At 39.4% G+C, this 18,233-nt stretch overlaps 1 protein-coding gene across 8 annotated transcripts in view; it reads left to right on the forward strand.

Annotated features, from left to right (window-relative positions):
- The window catches only part of LYPLAL1 (lysophospholipase like 1), a 152,687-nt gene that overhangs the window by 108,400 nt on the left and 26,054 nt on the right, over nucleotides 1-18,233 (forward strand). For 3 of the 8 annotated variants that reach the window (XR_008677433.2, XR_008677434.2, XR_010134455.1), the window contains one exon: nucleotides 11,364-12,452. The gene's annotated coding sequence lies outside the window, so the exon portion shown is untranslated. Of the gene's footprint in view, nucleotides 1-11,363; nucleotides 15,627-18,233 lie in introns of those variants that run through there. The other 5 variants (XR_010134457.1, XR_010134454.1, XR_008677435.2 and 2 more) reach the window with 4 other exon arrangements.

Genomic DNA, 18,233 nt, shown 5'->3' on the forward strand with positions numbered 1-18,233 from the left:
GATTTTCAACTGAGAATTCTATTTTTTTCCAAAAAAATCAAATATAAGGATAGTGCATTTTTTATTTAAAATAATTTTGTCATGTCAGAAATATAAGTGCTTTAGAAAACAACATAGTAAACCAACAAAGAAAATGCAAAAATTGTTGTCTATCATATGAGAGATGAAGGGAGGGTTCATGATTACAGCAGAGTGCATAGTAGGTCTAGAGAATTATCCACCATAAAGGAATGAAAGTTATCATTCTAGGATGAAATTATCCATCCTTTTCTTGGTGGGGCTCTAAGAAAGAGAGAAGTGGGGGCTGAAGAGATGAAATGAATGTGTTTGAGTGAATGGATTATTGATAGGCCTATGGCAGACATGATGAAATGTTTGGAAAATAATTACTACAAGGCAGCACAGAGTGTTGGAGTGATTTCTCCAGGGCCACACATCTAGTAAACAATGGATCTGGGCTTATAATCTAGCTCCATACTTGGTGCTCTTATCCAGCACCCAGTAGGACTTTTCAAGCACGTGACAACAGGGCCTGTTCTTTGCCATGTCATTTATGATGTAACTTTGATTATAATACAGTAAAAAGAAAATCCGGGTGTAACTTTATTGAGAGGTACTGTTTGGGATGGGGGCAAAGATAAAAATCTTCATCATCCATGCCTAGAATTATTGATGAAGAAATAGCAGTGCATGCATATGATTCACAAACATGGAGCTCAGTACAAAGGAGAAGCAGAGCAGTTTAGCGTATTTGCCTCTGGGGAGCAGGACCCAGGTGTGGAAAGGGATGGAAAGTGGAAAAATCTATTTTTCATCATAAGCTGTTTCGTGCTAGTTGAAATTTAAATTCTACCCTCATCACTCTGGCTAAAATAAAATTAATAATATAATATTTTAAAATTAAAGCACAGCATTTTTAAAAGAGATATCATAGTGACTGACAATTGCCTGTACAGCCTTTGGGCAGAGGAAAGGCAAAAAAATGTTTATTAGGAACCATAGAAGCATTCAAGTGTTAGGTCACTGTAAGCATTCCTGCCATTTTTAACTAAAAAGATTGTATTGCTGCATTTGTGATCTGTGGGTAGAGACTTAGTCATTGAGTCAAGGCCTTGTACAGATCAGTCTGATCTTGTTCATATCAGAAGAGGGAGGAAGCAGTGGGTAATGTAGATGTTCTATGCCTGGGCACTAGTCAGGCATTTGAGACTCAGAATGAAATTGTTCTTATGGTGATATGGTTTGGCTCTGTGTTCCCACCCAAATCTCATCTCAAATTGTAATTCCCACGTATGGAGGGAGGGAGGTGATTGAATCATGGGGATGGTTCCCTCCATGCTATGTGCATGATAGTGAGTAAGTTCTCAGGAGATCTGATGATTTTGTAAGGCAGTTATCCCTGCTCTTTCTCCTCTCTCTCCTTCTGCCATGTAAGACATGCCTTGCTTCCTCTTCTGCCATGATTATAAGTTTCCTGAGGCATCCCCAGCCATGCAGAACTGTGAATCAATTAAACCTCTTTCCTCTATAAATTACCAGTCTTGGGTAGTATCTTTATAGCAGTGTGAAAACAGACTAATACACATGGCTTAATGAGCAAAAGTCCTGATCACCAGAATCATTAGAGATCAAACAACCCCAGAGGAGCACTCTGCCTCATTCATCGTATTCACAAGAATGAATAATAAGTAACGCAAAGGAAAAATGCTTGAGGTGATGGATACCCCATTTGTCCTGATGTGATTATTACACATTACATGCCTGTATCAAAATATTTCATTTAACACAATAATATATACACCTACTATGTACCTACAAAAAGTAAAAAATATACAAGAAAATATTAAATGGATTCTCATAGTAAATTAAAAAGAGAAAGAATAAGAAGTAGCAGCAACTATACATATGCTACATATATGCCAAGCACTGTTCTGTGTGCTTTTTTATGTATTAACTAATTTAATTTCACAACAACTCTATGATGTAGGGACTACTCTTACTGTCTTTATTTTAAAGATGCGAAACTGATATCAAAGAGATGTTAAAGACCTTCCCATGGTCCACAGGAGAGTTGGGGCTGGCTCCCAGGCCAAGCTCGTAACCTTTCCCTGCCTCCATTCCCCAACTCCTCTGTGCCACTGCACTGGTGGTGAGACAATGACAACAGAAAGCAAATTGGATTGAATCCTCTATAAAGAAAACTGATGCATTTGAATATGAATTTTAACCCAGGTAGTGATCAACCAAGAGAAAAAAATGGCCCACTGAAAATACTAACATGAAATTAATGGTAATAACACTTCAAAATTATACAGTGGTAGTGTCTACACAGTTAAGAAGGCAAGCAAGGCTAAAATTATTATGTGGAAAATTCAGATTAAAGAACTCACCACAAAATTAGTGGAAAATTATTTAAAAATATTTGTCATGAGTAAGTCTTCAGTTGTAGGTTTTCCTTAAGGAAAAGAAATCAACTTTATCGATAAAGCACTTTTCTCATCTTCTTCATCTTTAAACATACAAACGAAATCAGAATTAAAGTAAAGATTAGTTGAAAAACTTACTGTTTTGACTAATGAAAATTTCATTGGTGAAGGAGCTAGACTGCTGTATAATACAATGTTAATTGAAAGCACTCATAAAACACTAATTGCACTGGAAATAAATGAGAGGTGCTTCACATGTGTTTATATCACTAGAGGGACACTAGCACAGGGTAACATTTAAAATATCTAACACATTATTCACAATAGCCAAAGGTCAAAACAACCCAATTGTCCATCAACAAATGAATAAAGTGTTATATCTGTGCAATGGAATATTATACAGTCCCAAAAAAGGAATCGAGTACTGACGTAGAGCTACCACATGGATGAACCTTGAAAACACTATATTAAGTGAAAAATGCTAGACATGAAAGGCCACATATTGTATGATTCCATTTATGTGAAACGTCCAGAATGGGCAAATCCAGAGAAACATAGTAGATCAGTGGTTGCCTTAGGGTCTGAGGGGAGGTAGGAATGGAAGATGAATGCTAATTGGCATAAGGTTTTCTTTTAGGGGCAATGAAATTGTTTTGAAGCTAGATAGAGGTGGTGGTTGCACAAGTGAGAGAAAGTACTAAATATCACTGAATGGTGCACTTTAAAATGGTCAATTTTCCATTGTAATATGTGAATTTCATCTTTTTCTCCTTCCCTTCTCCCATATATTTGTGTATACACACACAAACACATTACTCAGAGATAGAAATTAGAGACAGAGATAGAGATAGAAATAGAAATAGAGCTAGAGATATACACACACACATACAAAACAACCAGCCGCAGTGCATTTTGAGGGCTGCAGGTCCCACAGGCAAGCAGATAACTGAAGCTCTTGGGGACTAGATGGCCACCAGGTACTGGCCCTCTAGAGTTCCAGGGATTCAGACTCTCCCACTGGGGAGCAGAGATATGGGGATGGTGCATGACAGTTGCAATAGGCTGGCTAGTGGCTTCCTTAAAGTGACAAACTAGGGGGTTCCTAGGGCCATGAGATCATTTGGGGACTAGAAGCAGGAGCTATTTACTAATTGGCAAGTTACTATTTTAATATTAAACAACAAGCACAATATTGATGAATTTCAGTCCTGATTGGAACCAAGCTCAGTTTAAACTTTCAAAACAAACAATCTATCATCCTTGCTCGTATGATATGAAAACAAGCACAATTTCATAGCAATAGCTATCCCTGGCTTGCAGAGGGGAGGTCAGTCAAGGTCACTAAGAAAAAAAATAAAGATGCTTTCCTTTAAAATGCTTTCTCTCTGAATTTTGCAGCATCCTTATGTAAAATGCATTCTAGCAAATTAGGAGTCTCCTTCCCTGAATGAAAACAGAAGCTGCCAGGCCTCCTAGGCACAGGCTGAGAGTGGGACAGTGTCACTGCTGCTGCATCCCACTGGTCAGAACAAGTTACATGACACTCATCTCATCAAGAGCTCCATCAGAAATTCTGAAAAACATACTTGACTTCTTCTGCACAGCCAGCTTCAGCTCCACGAAAACAGCCTTTGGTTTTTGCCCCATAAGATTTGCCTGTTCTCCTCTGTGTAGTGACAGTTGCAACTCATGATCTTGATTTTCATGGCCCATCATCTCTGCTTTTTGACACTTTCCTGTAATGGTTTGCTTTCACTTTTTTCCATTCACATTTTTACTTCTTCCTTGAAAAAATCTGCATGGAATTGAAGCTAGGGAATGATATGGAAGGAGGACACACAATGAGAGAAAAACACACTTTGTCATCTTTCCAGTTGAATGGCAGGATGGAGCAACAATAACACATCTACCATGCATTTACTCAGCTAGGTTAGCTCATCATTTTGCTCCTTGAGGTATGGGTTTGGGTTTTTTAACTCGGAATCTCTATAGAGATGATACTGGCCTCACTCTGATACCTCTAAAACCAAAACAATCCTCTTTTTATCCAAATGCAGGAAAAGAGGTGAGGAAGAATGACAAGGACTTGCTGCCCAGACTTCTTAGTCCCGCCAATACGTAAATAATTTAGCAATGTATTTAACAGAGATATAACCTGTCTACAGAAAATGCTTTAAGAATGATTTCCATTGCTACCCCAAGCTACCCTTATGCTGGTGCAGTTAGGTCCCAAGTAGGATTTGAAAAATCATATTTTCCTCACCAAAAAAGATATATGGATGGCAAATAAGCAAATGACAAGTTGCTCCACAGCGTGTATCTTCAGGGATATGCAAATTGAAACAACAATGAGATACCTATTAGAATAGCCTACACACCTATTAGACACTTACACATCTATTAGATGCCTACACATCTATGAGAATGGCCCAAATCCAGATCACCAACAGAGCACCAAACACTGATGAGAATGTGGAACAACAGGAAGTCTCATTTGTCACTGGGAAGGCAAAATGGAGGAGCTACTTTGGAATAAATTTGGGAAGTTTCTTACCAAACTAAACATATTCCTTACCATGTGATATAGTTTAGCTCTGTGTCCTCACCCAAATCTCCTGTCGAACTGTCATCCTCACTTGATGGAGGGGCCTGGTGGGAGGTGCTTGAATCACGTGGGTGGACTTCCCCATTGCTGTTTTTGTGATAGAGTTCTCACAAGATCTGGTTGTCTGAAAATGTGTAGCACTTCCCCCTTCACTCTTTCTCTCTCCTGCTCCACCATAGTAAGACATGCTTGCTTCCCCTTTGCCTTCTGCCATGATTGTAAGGTTCCTGAGGCCTCCCAGCCATGCTTCTTGTACAGTCTGTGGAACTGTGAGTCAGTTAAACCTCTTTTCTCCATAAATTACCCAGTCTCAGGTAGTTCTTTATAGCAGTGTGAGAACGGGCTAATACACTATAAAATCCAGCGATCACACCTTGGTATTTACCCAAAGAAGTTAAAAATTTGTATCCACATGGAAACCTACACAGGAAAGTTTATAGCAGCTTTATTTATAACTGCCAAAATTTAGAAGCAACAAAGATGTTCTTCAGTAGGTGAATGGATAAAGAAACTGTGGTATGTTCAGACAATGCGATATAAGTCATTGCTAAAAGGAAATGAGCTATCAGGCCATAGAAAAGCACAAAGGAAACTTAAGTGCATATTTTACTAAGTGAAAGAAGCCAATCTGAAAAGGCCATATAATGTACTCCAAATATATGACATTCTGGAAAAGGTAAAACTATGGAATCAGTTAAAAGAAAAAGATCAGTGACTGCCAGGGTTTGAGGTGTGGGATAATTTATCTACAGAAAATTTTCAGGGCAGTGAAAATTTTCACAGAAGCACAGAAGATTTTCAGAGCAGTGAAAACACTCTGTATAATGCTATATTGATGAATACATATTATTATACATTTACCTAAACCCATAGGATATACAACACTAAGCATGAACCTTAAGGGAAACTATGGACTTTGGGTGATATTGATGTGTCAATGTCGTTTCATCAACTGTAACAAATGCACCACTCTGGTGGGAGATGTTGACAGTGGGGAAGGCTGACCATATGTGGAGACAAGAGTATATAAGAAATCTCTGTATCTTCTTCTCAATGTTGCCATAAACTTAAAACTGCTCTTAAAAAACTTGTCTTACATGTTTAAAAATTGTACTTTAACTTGTGAGAATTGTGGTAGAAGTACGCTTTAAAATTAATTCATGCCTCTAAAATATTGCATTTGTCATAAAATGTCATTAGGCATGCTCTCATTTAAATCATCTTGCTCGAATTTGGTCAGGAAATGTTACCGTCTTAATACATCTGGATGATAAACATAGGCTCCTTTCCTTCTAGGGAGGCCATGCAGAAATGTGCTGGCACAAGTTACCTCTTGTTTTTTTTTTTTTTTTTTTTTTTGCCTTTGGAAATTTCTTTGGAGGCACAGGACCCGAGGATGTGTAACTGAGATACATTTCTAAGGGAGCAAGGTTAGAGAGAAAAAGGAGGCGGCAGAGAAAAATTTGATAAGTATCAGAGTACATGCTATGCTTAATGCCGAAACCTGATCATTACTTAGTCTGTCCACCTCCCAACCATCGTGATCTGAGAACCAAGGAAGCCCGTGAGAGCTGTGGTGAGATCAAATGAGGGGATGCATGTGAAATGATTTTGTAAATTGTGAAGTGCTGTATATTTATATTCTTCTCACAGAATGGAGGCTCTGTGGGGAGTTTTTATTAGGTACTATGGGAAGAGAATATAAAAGAAATCGCATTCACAATCCTTGTGCCTAATGATCTTACAGATTAATAGCAGACAGAACATGGCAAGAGAGCTAGTGTGAGAAAATAATATACCACACACATAAAAATCTATAATACAAGCCAATAGGCTGTAGAGTGTGGGCATGCAGAAAAAGGTATGGTTTTCAGTGAAGACTCTGCTTCAAGTAGAAAATTACTCTCAGTCTTTTCACCCACATTCTGTTTTAGATGTTTTTCTTTTTCATGAGCTGCTGGTATTGTCAAACACTTTCAAGCGTATTGTTTTAGTTAATGCCCACAATTGCTCGCGCCATCCTCATTTTATAAATTAAGAAACCACAGTTCAGAAAAGTTAAATAAATATTTCAAAGATGACATAATTAAGTGACCAAATTTGGGTTTAAACCCAAGCAGATCTCTCTGATATGAATGCCCCTTGGCCACCCTACTTTTTTCATCAGAGAAACACATTAGTTATCCCTTCCTTAATTGAATGAGAATTAGTGTCTAATGGCCAATCCTACTGATCCACAGTCCTCTAAATCCAGATAACCTGGGGCTCAGTGAGAGCTGCAGGTAAGCAGCAAAATCCTGGAGGTTTGGCTCTGCCTTTCTAATGCCAGGAGATTGAGAAATGTCAGCCTTGGAGAAACAACAGGTCACCTAGGTGCTCTTGCTAAGACCCATCAGAATGCTCAGGTGTGATGTCTTGGTTTCATGCTGCAAATAAATAAGTAAATAAATGGACATGATTGTGGCTGTATTGTGCTGTGTCATTCTTAGGCATAGTTGGTTTCTCCTGCTAGTGTGCTTCCATGGCTTCCATCTCACTGTTAGAGGCATTCGAACCAGAGGAACTCCATCTTGAGTGAGGGCTAGGGAAAATGAGGCTGGGACTTTCTGGGCTGCATTCCCAGGACATTAGTTATTCCTAGCCCCTCTACATGTTTAGGTTTAAAAGAACAGATTGATAACATTTACTAAACAGACCCAGACTTCCAACATCTTGAGAAGCATTTCTAATTTTGCTTTAAAAATAATAATATTGATTTTTACAAAATACAGTGATTAAGAAAAGTAACCCTTTATCACAAACCCTTGTAGCAGAGCACATCTCCCTATGATATGTTGTTGTTGTTGTTATCCTATATATAAACAAGCATTGTACCTAGAGTGGGAGTGTTCCTCCTCTTACTTTCGGGAATGCCCTTCTCTGTCTGCGGAATAGCTATTCTTTCACCACTTTACTTTCTTAATAAACTCGCTTTCATTTTGCACTGTGGACTCGCCCCAAATTCTTTCTTGCGCGACATCCAAGAACCCTCTCTTGCAGTCTGGATTGGGACCCCTAACATAACTTGTGACCATACCCAAGTGCACTGTCTTTATATTCTGTACATGCACCTTACACATGGCAGGTATTCACAAAGTTTTGTTGAATATACTCTATTCACAGACCAGCCTGGTGTAGGAGGTAAGCACAGTTTATGGTCATGGAAAACCTGAGATCAAATCCTATATCTACTATTACTGGCTGTAAAATCTCAATCAAGTTACTTACTATCATTCTGTCAGTTCTCTTGTTTGTAATATAGGGAATTAATAGCACCCACTTCAAGGATTGTTAACCAACGCTTGAGTAAGCTTCTATAAAGTGCCTAAAATAACACTTGGTATATAGTAAATATCAAATAACTATAATTATGATGTTTCATACAATGGTGTTTGTTGACAGAAAAAAATGTCAAACAACAAAGGAAAATACTCAAATAATCTTTGCATAATTATAAATTCCCAATATGTTACATAATGCAAGACCAAAGAATCTCTGATGCAGATATAGTCAGTTTGTGTTTTAGTTCAGTCTTTTAGCTTCTATGAAATGTGGAAGAAAATACTCTTATTTATTTTTGTTTGCTGTTTTGGATGGTTTGGAAGTACAAGAAGTAAAAAGCATACAAATATTTGAAATAAGTGCCAGCTTTGAATCTTCTCTACAATCTACTGTCCTTTGTTCTGTTGGGAACACATGTCAGCTGACTTCACTAATGATTCCTCTCTAATAATAATGCTTACTATGTTTCAGGGGTGTTAAGCCACCTCCTCCCTAATATTCAGGTTTCACCAGGTCTCCTGACTCTTGGAGGGACTGGAGATGGTGATGATTACAGTCATATGGCCCCGATTTATTTTACTTCCACTCAAAGATAAGATTTCTCCCCCAACCTCTTAGCTCTCTATTTAGGTGCCAAGTTAGGCCAAGTCTTTTTCTTCTATGCACCTAGATTAGTAATTAAAATCACCCGTCACAGGGTTACAAATGCCTTCATGCTCCATTCATATGTGCAAAAAAAAAAAAAAAAGTAGCTTCTTTATTATGTTACCAAATGCTCCCATTGTCATCAAACGCCACCATTCATTGGAAGCAGGATAAAGCGGAATAAAGCAAAAAAAAAAAAAAAAAGAAAAGAAAAGAAAGAAAAGAAAAACTCAGCTTGCTTGCTTTTTTCAGGATTGATTACAGTTTAGTGCAATAATTGAAATAATCTACATATCCCAGGCACTTATGAATATATTTCTTAGTCTCCTGCTCTTCAAAAGCAGGCACCTGGGTGTGCAGTGGGGGCCCACACAATAGAGATGAACATGTGGGCTCGTCACCTGTCTTTTGCTCCTCTTGTACTGCAGCAATGTCTTGTCTCTCCCGACACCACCTTGTGTTGCTGCCTTCTGATCCTCAAATCTCAGCTGACGGGACAGGTGGTCCTCCCTGCTGACCCCCTTCACCTCTCCTGGGAATGTGAAAGCCCTGAGATCTCAATGGGACTCGAATTTGGTTCCCAGCCAGATAGTATGCCCTGAAGTTCACAACCACAAGGCACTTTCACACCAACCACTGGACTCCCCTCTTGTAATCCTAGATTCTCGGTAATATTACATCCTCCATTTGGAACAAATAGGAATTGCTGAGTCCTGCCCATGCTACCTGGGAGCCCAACTTAGGAAGATCTAAGCTCAAGTGCTCTCTCTGCCTGTCAGCAACCTTTTTGGCACTGATGCCACCTTCTGCTGGTGCCCTACCAGTCTGCAGGACATGCTTCTTCTGTCAGAGTCCCAAACCTAAAACTAGGACTAAAACCTCGCTGCCCTCATTTCCCCAGCACAGCTGCCTTTTACACCTCATCTAGTCTTGTAGCTACATCCAGCTGATTTAAAAACTGATTTCATCTTTAGGATATTCACTGAACACTTTAGATGTACTACATACTGTGCACTACACAGGGGTACAATGTCAGGTAAGGTAGGCCCTCTGTTTCTAATCACTTAAGAAGGTTATTATAAAAATATGGGTTTTATAGTGTGTTGAAATAGAGAGGCAAGTCTTCCTGTGTACCCATAGAAGAGCTATTGAACTAGCCTGGCAGATGGGGCTTCAGAGGAGGCTTCCTGGGATAGGAGACATCCATTCTTACCAACAGCAATTACCTCTGCTCCCACCCAAAGGCATGTGTTGTTGATGTCTTGTTAATATACTAGTGGATTCACTGCTTGGGGACCTTTGGAGAGCTCTGCAACCTTTTAGCTGTGGCCTCCAAATAATTTTCACATAGTAGATTCAGTGGTAAGGAAACCAGTTCTACTGCGTCTGATCATTTCTTTCAAAGACTACAAAATCAGTCTCCGAGTTTACATCTGGGATGGGATAGCTTGCAGGAGCCTTTTGAGGAGATTCTGAGCACTTCCTTAGCAGATGAGCCAGAAATGAGAACAGCTGTTCTCCACAGAGTTTTGACATTTCTGGTCTCCACAAACCATACAGAGCTGAAAAAAATAAAAATAAAAAGGGTGGGAGAGATAGTAGAAATGGGAAGGAATATAGGGTATTTCCCCCCCAAAAAATAGGTTGATTATGATATTATGTAAAATATATTAGAAAGAAAGAATCCAATTCCCCAAATTTATAATTTTAGTTTTTGTATCCCTGGCTTAGAGTTAAAAATATAGTCTCTCTCCCCCCAACTCTCTCCCCTCCCCCAACTTGGCAATTTAGTGCAATCATATCACTGGAGACATTGTTTTTCTCATCTGTCACAATTTGTTGTTTATTTAAATATGGAATCAAGAAATTCACATTGAAATTAAACATCTTGTTTCCTATGGCTGAAAGCCAGCAAGAATTTGTCTTTGGAAGGCTGATTACAAAACACGAAACAGCATTTTTGTGTAATGTCTTTCCTACTGATTTCATCAAGTGATTAGTATCTGATTATGACTGAGCCACTAGACATGTGTGTATATTAAAAAATAGCTTAGGTATCTTAATACACAATATATCCAGAATAGAATTAATGTGTATTGAAGTAGCTTGTGTTTCCAATATGGCATCTGAGGTTAATCAGAACCTCAAGTTTAAGGAAGAGAAAGGATGCCCTTGGAAAGACAATAAAAACATCCATTACAGGACTTATGTTTTCTCTGCCTTGTCCCCCAAGCTTATTCAGTCCCCATGTGTCACATGTCCAGCATAGACCTGTGTGGTCTATGGCACTAATTCCTGGGGAAACATCCAAATTGCAGATTATCTCCAAAGCCGTTTGACTATTTTCCCACTGTCTTCTCCTTTAGGCTACCATTGAAATGGAAAATTTGCTGGAGAAAGTTGATTAAGTAACATTTCACGGAAGAGGAGAATTGTAATAACCATTTGATAGAAGAGAGATGTCCTTGAACTCAATCTATCCTGAAGATGCTCCTGAGAGGGCAAACAAATAACATCTCTCTGGAAGGATGCCTGCCTTTGTCAAAGCTTTCAAATCTGTATGACTTCTGTCTTTCCTTGGCTTCCCTTACTCAATTAGTCAAGAATCCTTGTGGATGTTTAACATAAAATGTCACTCACATCTGCCCTCCTCCTCAACTTTCCATTCCATCCTCTCCACAGATGCCTGATGCATTTTCTTCTGACTCAGTCTTCTGTTTTTCATGGAGAACAGAGCAAGACAGAAGCTCCCGACTGTGGCATCCAAGAGCAACTTGAGCTGCTCCCTTACTTATCTCTGGTAATGATTTGAATCCTTTGCTTTTGCCAGACTGACTCATCTAGTCATTGCTCCCCAAATATTCATTTCCCCACTATTTCTTGTGGCCTAAGCACCAAATTTTGTTCTTTCAAAATCTACTCTTCCTTCAGGTCTGGCTCAAATTCTTTGTGATGACTGTTCTACCATATGGCTTAATAGCTAAGTACACATGCATTGACCTCAAGCCTTCCCACAGCTCAGGTTCCTGAGGCACAGACTCTGGATGGAAATTAGCACATAATAGGTTTATTAGAAAGTGCTCTTGGAATTAACATCTTTGGAGGAAGAAAAGAAACAATGTTGTCCAGAGAGGGAACTTGAACTGCAATGAAGTTGCCACAGAGGCTTCAATGAATCCTTCTGGGAGTAGAGCTGGGATGACCTTTCCAGAGTTTTCCAATTAAGGGAATTGTATCTCACCTCAATCTCTAGTCTGAACCTTGGGTGAGGCAGCTTCTTTCAGCCAATGGCAATTCCTGGAGGCACCAGGAGTTATGAGCAGTCAACACTCTTTCTTTGCTCCTGAGAAAATTGAGTGCCCTCTTTCGTCCTGAAAGCAGCTCTGGGCAGCACTCCACAGCATCTACTACAGACTTAGTGAGTTCACCCTGGCTCTCCCACTTACAGATTGCAGGTAAGTTTCTTAACTTGCCTATGCCCTTATCATCACTGCTACTAAAAACGTACATATGCTGGCTTCTGTTGTCATTTTAAAAATCTAATTATGACTCACATCACAATTGTTCACAACACACAACCATTGAGAACCATGGAGCTGGGTTATGAAGTCTCTAAGGGAAGAGATTGTATCATTTTCATCTTCATACCACCCACCTCCTCCCTTACAAGGAAATTTTGTCATTGTAAATTTGTCTTGATTTGCTATTTTTTGGGTTTAGCTCTGAACTCATGTATTAGTAAGGAGAGATATAAGACAGATTTTCCTGCTATTTTTATAAATTCAGTATTGAAAAGAGATTCCCATTTCCCAGCTTTGAGACCTTTTATTTTAAGCAATATTTGTTAGCAGAAAATGTCTGTTCTGAAAGAGGTGTGCCATGAGGTCATGTTGACTTATCTCCCTTAATTTCCCTAATGTCCCCTTCTCTTCAACTTCTCTTCACTGCTTTCTTTAAGAGTTTTCAGATTGCCAGAGCCTTTCTACTGGCTTATTTGCCATTGTTCTGTCCCCTACTCCAGCTACCCACCAAACTACAGCTAACACCATCATTGTTGCTCATCACAAATCTGATCATATGGTTTTTAAATTTCTCTTTTGCTTACAGAATCAAATCCAAAATCCTCACTTTGGCATTCAGAAGGTCTTTGCAATGGGCCTTCTCAGCACCTTCCGCTAAATCCCCCAGCCTTCTGGCCCCTTCCACCTTCTCCAATGAATGCTAAGCTCCAGCCACATTGAGCTTCTCATTGCCTGCAATATATTATGTAGCCTGTCTTGTCTTTAAAATTGCTTTTTCTAAGTGCGCCTTTTCCCTCATTCCTCTCGTTGGCACATAGTTGGTGTTAAATCAATATCTGATAAATAATAAATTAATGCATACATGGTGAAAATTTTCTAAATTTTAAAGTTCTCTGCCCATGAAGTAGAAGAACATAGCATCTGACATTTTGGCAATATATGAACACATAAATGAATCAATCATAAAGAAATAATAACTTCTGAAAATCCAGCCTATATAAACAGTTATTTCTAGATCCACCGAGCTTCTGCATGCTGGGCCAGGAAGATGCCTTTGATGGCTAGGGGATATGTAGGTTTCTGGGTTATGTTCCAGCTGTCACTCTGTGCAGGGCCTCTGGGGTCTGCACCTGAATAAATGGTTAAATCTTCAATCCTAATATGGCTGGGCATCCAGTTAGTCATGACTGAGACAAAGGGTAAGGAAGGTGAGTACCTCTGTGAACAGTGGTTAGTTTGTTTGGGCATTTAACCAAAAGGGTACTCAGGGTCTTTGAGACACCTGCAGAGGGAATTATCCATCAACCAGGCACATAAGTGGAGGGGACAAGCTCATGAAAGAAAAACATCACCCTGAAGACGGGTAGCTGGGAGGCAGGCGAGGGAAGCTAACAAAACACCCTTCTTTTATGAGTCACTTTTTTAAGGTCTTGCTTAAATTTTTTGTTTAAAAAAATTATGATTTAAAAGGTTCAAACAGCCTGGGGAAGTAAATCCATGCATACTTCCAACATTAGTTAATATTTACTAAGAAATCATAGGTTACAACAAATTAAACTTTTTGGCTCTCTTACTGAGCTTTTCTGGCCAACCATGTTAGGGACTGTTCCTACAGATAGTTTATAACTATTTTTTTACCCCTCTAAGCAACTAAAGTGCAACGAATCAGAAGAACTCTGGGTCCATGTGGTTCTTAAGCCAGGGTCTTTGGAAAATGGATTTGAGGTTGAGGAATGGATCAATGTGAACAGGCAGACACTAGACGTGCCCGCTAATAACTGGGAAAAGTGAGTTAGATTTCTCCTTGTTTGAGGTGGAATTCCTTCATATAAACCTGGGCACCCTCAGAGAGAAATGCTTTATAGTCCAAACTGATGCTTATTTTGGACTCTGTTTCTCTTTCAGCTTTCAGTTGCGACCTTAGGAATGAGCTCACAATTGGAAGCAAATCTGTCTTCTGTTTCTACTGTTAAAGAATTACCTACCCACTGACAAAAACACATAGGATTAACAATGGCTTTGTCCCAGATAGATGCTTTTTGGAATTGTACAAACTGTATTTATGATGCTTGTACATTTTGGTCCAACTTTTAAATATTTCAATAAGACTGATTGAATTCTTAGTAAATAGAATACTTCCTCTGTTCAGTTTTGCTCTGTTGAATGCTGGAAGTTTGGTGAGTCTGACCCATTACACGTATCTCAGATGATTTAAAAACAAAGGCAGGCCATTTGGTTTTGATGCTGTGTCTGTTTTGGGCAGTGTCTCAGATTGAAATCCTGTGAATAAAAAGTGGTTCTGAAAAGTTATTCTTAGCCACTTAGGTATAGGCTGTTAGTCTTGAGAAATGGGTAAGGCTTCTGAATGTCTGATTTAGTCATACAAATCATCATTTGGCATATCTCTTTTGTGGATTTTTATTGGTATTGATTCAAAAACATTTTCAAAATTACTAAAGAGAGTACTAGTGCATTTGTACTTCATTGGTTGGATCCTTGAACAGACTGCAAGTTATTCACATTGGAGGTGACATTTCCCAAATTCTCTGGAAGCGATAAAGAGGGTAGAAGGAACTAACATGTATTTTTATTCATTTGTTTTACCAACAAACTTTTACTTGGTAAAACACTAACACAACAAACCTTTAGTTATTCAAACACTGAGCTGCATGTTTTACACAGAACAACTACCTTACTCCCCTTAACAATTCAATAAAACCCGTTTTATAGATAGACACTCAGAGAGGTTAAGTAACTTGTAAATGAAGGAACTAGTAATTGGAGAACTTGAAATTTAAATTTAGATCTACTGGCCTGTATGGGTGGCTCATGCCTTTAATCCCAGCATTTTGGGAGGCTGAGTGGGGTGGATTCCTTGAGCCCAAGAGTTTGAGACCAGCTTGGGTAACATGGCGAAACCCCATCTCTACTAAAAACATAAAAATTTGTCATGCATGGTGGTGTGCACCTGTAGTCCCAGCTACTTGAGAGGCTGAGGTGGGAGAATCACCTGAACCTGGGAGGTCAAGACTGCAGTGAGCCGAGATATGGCCACTACACTCCAGCCTCGGTGCTGGAGTAAGACCCTGTCTCAAAAATAAAATAAAATAAAATACATTTAGGTCTTTCATTTTAAAAGCCAAGGCTTTTTCATTAAGCATGGAACCTCATGAATGTGTTATGCATATGAAAACACGACCACTAAAGGAGGCGCTGAGGCTCTGATTTGAGCATAGCCAATCCCTCTAGCCACTAAGGGAATGAGAATATATGATAACCACCTTCTTCCTCTTAGGGCAGTTACTGAACCTCTCTCTCCCCCATATTTCCTAGTTCTGTCTTTTTCCCACCACCCAAGATGTCTCATGAACTCCCACAACAGGCAAATTAGGGAACATCATTTTGAGAGTTCTCGCCAAGCAGGCCTCTGACACATCTCCTGGCTTTGAATATCCTCAAAACATTTCAAAAGAGAGGATTTTTAAAAGGAGGTTTAAAAAGAAGCAGACCTGGAGTTGCACAGAGGCAGTGAAGACATCCTTGAGGTCATTCTTTCTTTTTTCTACACTGATGTATTCTCTCCAGAGTGATAATAATCTTTTTTGAAATGCAGGTCTAAGACGGAAGGAATTTTTATCTGGAAGAGTAATATAAATTAGCTTTGACTGCCAGTTTCCACTGATTATTACTTTCCAGGCGGAATTCCTACAAATTCTTGAGGCATGACCTCCAATGAAAAAATAAAACCCCTTTAAAAACTCGTTGAGAAATTCCAGATAACTTTCACAAGAGACTTAATTTTAGAGCATTAACACAATCTTGGTTGGAAAGATAAAACTACAATGCAGTTATTTGGTAAAAGTCATTACTTCACAATGAAGTCATTGGAGATTATTTTACTGTGCTTATCTGCCCTCCCCCAGCTTTTTTTTTTTTTTTGTCTTTTAAACTTGGTTCCTTACCCCCAAAACTAATTTTATTATGCGTTACTCAGTGCACTCTAGATTCACCCTTATAAAAGGATAAAGTGTTTCCACAGATAACCAATTGGAAGCAGCCAATGTGGGACTCAACCTACCAGGGTGAGCAAACACTGTTACCGGTTATTACATAGTAGTAATATGTACTATGTATTATCACATACATTTGGTTTTGGAAACCACAGGAAAGGTTAAAAAAAGAAGGTATCATATGAAATAACAGACTCAAAGAGATATCTGTGTTTTTTTTGGAAGAGGTTTAGGTGTGGAGGAAGTGAGAGCATGAATACTGGTGTTTACCGAGAGCCTAATAGGTAACGGGGCGGTGTTGAGTCATCCCCATTGGACAGATGGGGAAAGTTCAGATCAGAAAGGTGAAGTGATTTGTCCAAGGACTCGCGACTTTTAAATAGTGGAGCGGCAGCAACTCGAGTCCAGGAATGTCTGACTGTAAAGTTGGTTCTCTTCCCACTGTAGAGTGTTGCCCTTTCATGAGCTGGCCTAAGTTTAGATGGGAAAACATGAAGACTGGAGCCACATGTGCAAAATATATCAATGGTTCAGAATGGCCTGAAGGGAAAAAGTTATCACTACCTACCACTTGCCCTAAAATTTTCACTTACTTGAAGCTGACTAGTTTTTTCTTGAAGCTGATTTTTTTGGTTGTACATATATATGCACACACACATAGGTATAGATGAAGTGTTTCCTCAGATAACCAATCGGAAGCAGCCAATGTGGGACTCAACCTACCAGGGTGAGCAAACACTGTTATAGGCTTGCTCAAATATATATATTTGAGACAGAGTCTCGCTCTGTCACCCAGGTTGGAGTGCAGTGGTACGATCACAGCTAACTGCACCCATAGTCTCCTGGGCTCAGGCTATCTTCCTATCCCACCTCAGCCTCTTGAGTAGCAGGGTCTACAGGCAAGTGCCACTATGCCCACCTAATATGTTTAGTTTTTGCAGGGACAAGGTATATCTATGTTCCCCAGGCTGGTCTCAAACTCCTTGGCTCAAGGGATCCTCCCACCTCGGCCTCCCAAAGTGATGGGATACAGGTGTGAGCCACTGTCCCTGGCCTATATTCAGTATTTGTATACAAATACAATCATAAGGAAAAGTATGGTTAAATTATTATCTTTTGGGGCATTTACATGAAGAAGCATGATTGTCTTGTGAAAATAATGGTTATTTTTAAATAGAATTTATCTTTCCTATCAATTTTTAAAAATTTTTACTTATGGCCCATGAACAGGTGGAAAAGAGATTTATAAAAGAGGAAAAAAAGGGGGTACGCTTTATGAACCTACGAGATTCTTTATCCTAACTTTTTTTTTTTTTTTTTTTTGAGATGGAGTCTTGCTCTGTCGCCCAGGCTGGAGTGCAGTGGCGCATTCTGGGCTCACTGCAAGCTCCGCCTCCTGGGTTCACGCCATTCTCCTGCCTCAGCCTCCTGAGTAGCTGGGACTACAGGCACCCGCCACCATGCCTGGCTAATTTTTTTGTATTTTTAGCAGAGACAGGGTTTCACTGTGTTAGCCAGGATGGTCTCAATCTCCTGACCTCGTGATCCGCCCGTCTCGGCCTCCCTAAGTGCTGGGATTACAGGAGTGAGCCACCGTGCCCGGCCTATCCTAACATTTCCTAATGTCCTGAGAGTTCAGAATTAGCCAGTGATGGAAATTATCTTTTAGATATTTCAAAGTTTGCTTCCTCTTTTCAAGAATATT

This window comes from Gorilla gorilla, chromosome 1, assembly GCF_029281585.2.
Source record: "Gorilla gorilla gorilla isolate KB3781 chromosome 1, NHGRI_mGorGor1-v2.1_pri, whole genome shotgun sequence".
NCBI classification, from domain to species: Eukaryota; Metazoa; Chordata; class Mammalia; order Primates; family Hominidae; genus Gorilla; species Gorilla gorilla.